Source organism: Haliotis cracherodii, unplaced genomic scaffold (assembly GCF_022045235.1).
Source record: "Haliotis cracherodii isolate W230 unplaced genomic scaffold, xgHalCrac1.p SCAF_29, whole genome shotgun sequence".
Lineage (NCBI taxonomy): Eukaryota > Metazoa > Mollusca > Gastropoda > Lepetellida > Haliotidae > Haliotis > Haliotis cracherodii.
The window spans coordinates 1,510,820-1,520,019 of NW_027266285.1; the positions used below are offsets into that span (position 1 = coordinate 1,510,820).

The 9,200-nt window shown below is 37.2% G+C and overlaps 1 protein-coding gene across 1 annotated transcript in view; it reads right to left on the reverse strand.

Moving 5' to 3' along the window:
• LOC139473446 (innexin unc-9-like) overlaps positions 1 to 6,988 on the reverse strand; it is a 113,372-nt gene extending 106,384 nt beyond the window's left edge. Inside the window, exon 1 of the mRNA XM_071256017.1 lies at positions 6,941 to 6,988. The gene's annotated coding sequence lies outside the window, so the exon portion shown is untranslated. The remainder of the gene's footprint in view (positions 1 to 6,940) is intronic.
• Positions 6,989 to 9,200: the final 2,212 nt, after the last annotated feature.

The window sequence follows — 9,200 nt, forward strand, 5'->3', positions numbered from 1 at the left end:
CATTCTTTTCGCATTTGAGATATTTTTTTCCAGTCGCTTGGATTATTTGTCATTGGATATTTCTGCTTAGCCTAGATGTTTATGATACAAGATCATTTCAGGCGGATATCTGACGCTGAAGTCGATGTGAACGTCGACACATGTTTGAGTCTACTTAAACACCCGCATTACTGATCTTGTGCATTACTGATAAGCAAATATACGCATGTAATGAATAAGTTGATAGGGTCAGGCCTGATTGATTAAATATACAAAACTTGTTCTGTCAAAATATATTGACTGATTAGTTGGACACATGACGTAGTCGATGGGAACTTTTAAGTTTAAGTTTTCTCAAACAGTCACATTCCCAATACAATGTTATACTAATAAGCTAACATGAATATACAAAGACATAAACTGATAAGCAACGATAGTTTGATCAAATATGCAAACGTGTGAAGCCAAAAGCATTGTATGAATAAAATATGACAGAAACGAAGGCAACAAATATGTACAAAAATACCTAAAGGAATATGTTAACCTGGGAATGAATTACTAAGAAACTGTACTTAATTAATCGGCTCAGGGATTGTGTTGGAGAAGGACTGAAGGATGGATTTTTTGGTTGGTCATATGCACAGTCAGTAAGTCGACTAACAACTTTTGCAATCAAAACCCCGGGCGTCCGGATAGTATCGATACTCAATGGTGTTAATGTTTAATTGGACATGTGATTGTCCACTGTCCCTTTGCTACCACAATCAAACAGTTCCATACAATCCTTACTCAACAGACCACTGTCTTTAGATGCTCTTGAGATAAGGTTCTAAAGAAGTTCAAAAATATCCTATAGACACGCTTCGTGTATTTCTTGGTTTTATTGAGGTATTATTAAGCTTGTATTCATCGGGAACAGTAGGTGACAACACAATGAACTAATCATAGATCAAGATGAAGATAACTTCAGATCAAAGTACTTGGTTACGCTGTTCTCGACGATTTGCAGCGAGAAATCACTATTGTGTTTATAGACGCTATAGCTACACATATAGGCAACAAAGAACACCCTTCCCACATTCAAACCTCATCAATATATATGATAGTTCAAAAGGCGGGCTTGAAGAAATTTGTTTAAACACGAACCCGACGTGGGAAGTTATGCCCATTTACTTGAAACCTTCCATTTAAAAACATTCTTCAGTCAGACAGCCACACAATCTACTTCAATTGTTGCACAAATACCCCAAAGACTCTAGTATAAACATAAATAACTCAATACAATTTGTTAATTGAAAATATTTAGCATTGTTATATGTTCTACACTGTACTTGTCCTGTAACTTAGTAACGGGTTTCATAATAAGAAAAGAATGTACACGTATATTTGTAATGGTAAAATATGCAAGTGACGTGTTGTTGTCTAAGTTAGCTATCATCTCTAATGGCCGAGCGATGACCTTTATTTGATATGTCAAAGATATCCCTCTTCAATATGTTAAAGCCAATGTCAAAACGATTTCCATAATAACCAGTAAACTGTCCCTGACACTGAAACCCCTAAAACAACATTGTTCACCTCTAGGCCCCATCTTGCCATTACCAGCTTTAACTACAAGCTTTGCTCAAAAGGGCCAGATTGTCAGCCGAAGCCTTTAACCGCGGAACTAAGAGGCTCCAAATCAGCATGCCCTTCCAAAGTCTTTGTAAGCTAGAGTCTTCTTCCATTCTTAGCTTGCCCAAAACGATTGGTGTTGACAGGACCCTAATAAATTAAATTCGCTTCAGGGACTAGATTGATCGCGGGCCTTCGTGCCTGGCATATTACTATAGAAGGCCTGTGCGCAGCCCATAAGCACTAAAGTGAATAAACAATTGATAGAAAAAGAATTGGTGTTATCTATTAGGAAAAGGACAGTCACAGAATGTACTAATGTCCATTCTATTTTAGAATAAAAGAGTATAAAAAACATGTCAACTTGAGGAGCAACCTATCTGTACAATGCTATAGCAATGTTGTCGTATTTTTTTATCCAGCCTCCCTGGCTGGCGAAATTGCTTAAGCTTTTTTGATAATTTCCAGAGAAAAAAAATTGGAGTAATTTGATAAGAATCGTGCTATACTACCAATTACGTTCCTCGTACCCTTTTTGCAAATACACACCTCGAGTTGCAGTTTTAGGAAATCAAAGAGAAAATGGGATAGAAATTGAATTAGATGAAAACAGAAGTGACATGGGGCTTATTGGGAAGGCCGGTCAATTAAGATAAGACGCAGACTGACTAGAAAACATCTTTTGAAAGCAGAAATAGGTCGGTATTGACCATGAAACTATTTCTTGGCATCAAGTGCGTAAATAACAATTTGCTATAACGAGATGTAATGAAAAAGCCCTGACCATTAGTGTTAGTTCAGTAAGTTAAAGTCAACATTTATATGTACATGTTAGTTTATGTCAGAACTTTAATTGCACAAATCAACCAATAAGAAGGATATTAATCATATTATTGGGGTTTCGATCTGTAAGATATAATTGGTTTGTTTTGGAATTATACCGTGTCAAGTTGGTGTGAATATTGGTAATGCTTTGTGTCTGTAATGCGTCATCCGTATGGTTATATCAGGTCGGAAGGAACCACAAAACTGCGTTCATATTAGTTGTCATTTGAGATAATGTAACCCTTTCGTCATACACACTTCCAGGCGTTTCTTACAATATATAAGGCACTTGACAGTGTATATTCGTTTCGATAACACATTAGTACAGATTGGTTAATAGGAAACGTTAGCAATGACGTTACGGGTGTTTAGTTTTAAATCAGTTGAGGTCATTGTTCACAATCTCCTATACTTACATTGTAATCACTCCACGTAATTGACACTGACTTACTAAAACACATAGGAATACAATCTCATTTGACAAACCATTAGCACGTCATTATTATATTTCAGCGTTGTTGAAATTGTAAGATTATTGTTGAAACAATAATCTCGAGTTGGTGAAAGATAAACTCCACCTCAATTTATACGCAGAAAATACATAAAAACGTCATACGCATTTTGTCTTCGAAAAGTGCCTTCATTCTTGCTTTTCATATTTTTATATCACCCTTTGACAGGCAATAATAGTGAGACTGATGTATGGCGTTTGATGGGCTTTCAAAGGAATGGACAAAGCGACTGGATATGAAATGCGATTGATTATTGCTTCTATCTGTCCATCATTGTGACAGTGTCGTATGTCCCACACAGAAGAGCTTTGATCGGCTAATCGCAATTCTAGGCACTGTGACTAGGGGCAGATCAAGCACAGTCAGATATTAAACCTTTCCTTTGCTCTTTGATTACCACTTTCTAGGAATTGGTCAGCAGTGCTTCCCAGCGGTAATTCTCAGTTGGCGTCCTTTTTGCAGTCGATTAGAGACTAAGTTCCCCTTTTGTGGTGGTATTTCGGATGTTCCTGTTGATAGCTACAATGAACTAAAGACGTATAAACAATCAACGGCTAGTTCAGTTATTCCTTCCACAACAGTACATGTCTGAAGTATGCCAAAGGTCAGAATATTCAGAGCAGTTGTGACGATAACGCCACAAAATAAACTTTAAAGATTAATTTAATAGCGTGTTTTTTAAATTACGTTAACTTGAGTACAAACATTGCTGGCGTTCAGCTATGCCAAATAATAAAAAAAACAGGGTGCAGAATATTAGCCAATGATTTCTGAAGTAAGTCGTAATAGATTCATTTATGAACATATCAAAGTAAAAAACGTCCTTATAGCTCAATATAGTCATAAACTAATTGACAGAGGACATAGCAGTAAATGGTTCTCTTCGCGAGAAACAATACTAACATACCCATAACGTGAAACCTCGGACAAATGGGGTTCAAATCGATATCTGCTAACTCGATAAGAATTACACTAATCACAAGATATACACATAATTGAAAATGAGAATGTCTCTTAGATGTGACAGGCACTAAAGACTCCGAAAACCACTGAACGTTGGAGCTATGGTCCATTGATATTGGAATACTATGTTTATTCATAAGTAAACAGAGCAAAGAAACCTAATTTATGATGAAACTGAATTCAACTGACACTGCCATGGATTTTCTCATGAATGATTTGTAAAAATATGTTCATCTAAACCTACACGCTATTGATTAGTACAACTTAACAGTGACAGATTTAGGTCAGTGCAAGTGATTTATCGTAAAATGCACATTCCACATAACTTTAAACACAAACATAAATTGAGAACGGTCCAATGAATAAGTGGTAATTGTAAAATAATGAAAGATCGCCGCATAGATTAAGCAAAGATCCCTGTGGGTAAGGTGCGCGAAAGATATCTGTCAGTTTGTTGAATACAAACAATATATTTTACTATTACTGAAAATACCATTGGCAAGCTATCTAATATTTCCTTATATATTCTTCCATGAAATCGCTACTCCTCACCCATTGAGTTTTGCTATATTACGATCAATGATGATATGGTAGAATAGGACACACACACACACACACACACACACACACACACACACCATTCTATAAATATATCCCTTATATTTAGGCACAGACACAGGCTATGATGATAATGCCCAGTCTAAGATTACAACATAATTCATTTTATGCCTAACAATTACCTGCAAACCAGATGCCCCACTCAAGTCACAGCACAAGGGAAATCTTTTCTGTTTCTTCAACAGGATTTATATTTCCTCCGATGAAATACACAGGAAATAAGCGTCGATTTCCCAAAAGAAATGTCTTGAACCATTACCATCACGTCAAGAATGTTGCAAAAGTTGGTGTGAACGGAAGAGGATGATGGACGTATATGTTTCTTGTTTCTGAGTAGATGCAACAAGATTTAAGTGTGAGGTTTCTTTTGAAATGACGTACCATACAGGAACTGTTGGTTACCTGGCAATAAGTAGTGAGTAACCTATATTCATATCAAACATAACTTTTCCATCCAATGCCAATATGCCGACTGTCATTATACAGGGTATGATTCACTTCTTACATTATTATTAGAATATGTGTTTTGGTAATACTTGTATAGCGTGTGATAGAAAATCACTACTTACGTATACCACCAATGCAAATATGCCGACTGTTATTATACAGGGTATTATTCACTTCTTACATTATTATTAGAACAGTTTTGGTAATACTTGTATAGCGTGTGATAGAAAATCACTACTTACGTATACCACCAATGCAAATATGCCGACTGTTATTATACAGTGTATTATTCACTTCTTACATTATTATTAGAACATGTGTTTTGGTAATACATGTATAGCGTGTGATAGAAAATCACTACTTATGTATACCACCAATGCAAATATGCCGACTGTTATTATACAGGGTATTATTCACTTCTTACATTATTATTAGAACATGCGTTTTGGTAATACTTACATGTATATAGCGTGTGATAGAACAACTTACGTATACCACAGTTTTAATATCTTAACAAAGACTTTTACTTTAGTAATTTGAGATAAAAGTTATATGTATGTTTTGGGAATTTCTTTTGGAACATTTAATTGACATGTCAGACATAACTTATATATTCCATAGTTTTGCATTTCCTAACACTTATTGATACGTGTATGCATTGACCTGAATATGTGATTCATACGAGGGTAAATGAAACCATTTGTTCTGGAAATTCTTGCGAACATTTAATAGAAACGCAAGACACAATCTGCACAGTTTTGCATACCTGAACGTACGCTAATGGTTGTTTTATCTGAAGTCAACATAAGAGGTCTGAATTAGAAAGAAACCAATTCTGGACATTCTTATAAAACGCAAAAGAAATATTAAACGCTTCTGTTTAACATCTGTATGATTTGAGATGAACGTACGACGTAAATCATCGATGTCTATGTCAGACAACCATCAATTACGTATATTTCTTATTCCGTATGAGATCTTGTCATCCATACCTATTCACCGAACTGACGTATGAGTGATTATGTTCTTCTAAATGCCACCCATTACATCCCCTTCCCAATACATAGGTAAATTATGTACAATTTGACTCCTTATATAAATATTCTGTCATGGATTTGTTTTAAAGAAATTATGTATTTCCAAAGTATAAACAATCGTCCATTTAGTATACAAAACAACAGCTGTTACAGAATTTTGTGGTAAATTAAAGTTCATGACATTTAGCATTCATACATATTCATAAATATTTTAGTAATTTAAAGGTTGCATTGGTCATTGCTTCGAATCGAAGATGGAATAACTTTGCTTTGGAGAAATGGAGACATTAATACATGGTTATGGTTATAGGTGACTGATATTTATACAAAACATGAATGTGTAGCATTAACATGACACAGGCATAACAAACGCAGTGCAATGTATTCATAAAGCAAACAGACATAACGTGATTGGTGTTTATTTTTACAAGCTTACATATGGCATTGTGTAGTTGTGTAGTTAATGATCACATCCTGTTTAAACAACAGTAAAACAGTTCTGATAAGTGCCATCAATATTGTGTGACTACTTTTATCATAAATATCAATGAACAATTAATGACAGCTGTGCAACCCCACCGACTGAGCCTTCGTATACAACCTGACATAACTCTCATAACTATAACCAACAGAGTGACAGCAACCGCTGACCTCAACACTCCCACGACAACTGTCTACACCAACACAACGTGCATTACAACTCCGACTACACATGGAATCAACACCGACAACTAGAAACTATGACAGTTCTCTATACAGACGTTCATGACCGTTAAGTAACTTGAATATACTAACGCTTTGGTGATACCATTTCTATATCTATTGGGGCATACTACAGGACCAGATTGTTTACAACCACCAAACTGGGGGTGGGTAGGGGGCCTGTGAGGGAGAGAGGGAGGGGCGTGGGGGAATGACAACTGTGACATGACATGGTCATCTTACCATAGACTGCCAAAATGTCCACCATGTCCGTGACCATGCCCGTGACCGTGGCTAGCTGTGCTTGCATGGCGGAGGCGATGTCTATCGCGACTCATGTTTTCATTCAATGGCGGCGGCGGTTTCCTCAAGACTTCGCCGGTACGGGTCACAGATCGATTTCCAATATTTCAGGCGATTAATTTAGATTTTGACGACTGGTGGCTAGGAGTATGGGGTTATTATGATGAAAACAAATATTATCCTTCATGTAGGAAATAGCTGATCCCACCTTAGCCTTTGTGCCTGGATCGTTCCCCTGTGAACCACGTTCTTCTCACGGCTTATGTTCAGTTGGTCGAAGAGTCTCTCTTCTTCTCAGGTCAGTCAAAACTGCAACACTGTCACAACACAAAACCACACTTGTCCTACACGCGAAAAAATCACAGAAAAAAATCCTAGTGCAAGCCTCTTCCCGCTTATGTCCTGTCACAATCGGAGAATGTCAGGCACGGAATTATGGCCGCCAAGGATAGACTAATGAAAATATCGATAAATTGCCGACCATGGTATACCTTCTAGGCGGTTATCAATTAAACAAGGACAATCCACCTGCTGACATTTGTTTCATGTGCTAAGCGACTCGTTCCGCCATTACTTCCAAATCCCATGATGTGGAATTTTTGCCGCTTAGGTGAATCTAAAAGTAACGACAGGAACTGCTGACGATGAAGCGTTTAAAAACAACTCGGTGAATACGCTGTTAGGGGGCGAGAACATGCCCACTCCTTCTCAAAGTTGGACCAGTAGTGTTTTGATTTCTGCTAAAGTCCGAACAGAGAGCACGAGGATTCACGTACATCTACAGTTCCAAATACGCCAACAGAAGCCGTTTCCATGGCAACCAGAAACGAAGATCGGAAATAACGACCAGTGATGTTCCTATTAGCCTCGGGCGTCAAGTATAAATTTTTCAATAAAGGTGTTCAATAACTGATCAATGAGTCGGCATCAGGCTGATAATGCCTCACTAACAAGTAACACCACTCCCACCCAAACGATGCCCCCCCCCCCCCCCCCCCCCAACCCCCGATCGCCTCTTCATTGTTAATCAGCGATGACAGCAAGGAAATGTTGCTTGTAATTAGATCATCAGGCCAGATTCAGCAGACAGGAACCCGAGGGGTCCAGTACATAGAAAATAATTCTTGTGTTCCTAAGTACATATTTACAATAATTTCTCAAGTTGTACTATCATGAGATTCATTAGCAGCTATCTTGCTGAGAAATGTTCACAGTGGAAATATTATTGATCATAATTGCAGCATCCGTATCGTCTTACATTGTGATCTTGAGATACAAAAGATTGCAGAATTATTTATATCCTGTGTTTGCAGTTGAAATTAGTGGATGCTGTTAGATTTCCAAGTCAGCCTTATTACATGTTTTATGTCTGCGGCGTGTGAATAATAGGGTTTGGGTCTCACGAACAGGTGGTTAATGGTATGAGGGGCAATAAGGGGCTAGGGCACAAAACGGTCCAAAACATTATTAGGCTTTTACGACAAGCATGAAGTACTGGCATTTTGAATCTCATTTTCTTTGCATATCCCCAACACATCATCACTTTTGAATGATTTAGACTTAAAATGGCATTAGTTTATAATTAGATTGATGATACTGATCGAGAGTGAATACCCTTAAAGTACATTATTACTCCAAAATACAATTTACGATAGACATCAGCGGACACAAAAAAATATAGCTAAAAAATATATGAAAGATTTTATTTCCTTCGGATCTTTCCAATCAAAGGATAAAAAAACTACAGGCAATTTATCACAAATATTTTTGTTTTATTCTTCGCCAGACAAAATAAATGGGAAAGGAGGGACTGAGCCACTTTGATCCCCCACAACACAATTCTTGCATCAATATTAACCTAAATATATACCTACCAAATTCAAAACTTGAAACCGTATGTAGCGACCTACAACATTTAAGGTAATAACTCCTCACAAAGTTTGACGTATGATGAAAACCCATAATCTCAATAACCTGAGCAGAACCTGAGTTCCATTATATGCCTGGAAAGTCAATAACCATCAAACAAGGATGTTTTTGTGCACTCGGAAAATCATGGATCGCGCTCCGAACTATGAACCTTACATTCTATCAGTCGTGTAAAAATCGAAGCAAATTAGACGTAATTTTGCGGCAGAAAGCGCTTTATTGGTTGTTTGGGATGTATTCTTGCTGTTCTTGGTTCGACAGCAGGGAAGAG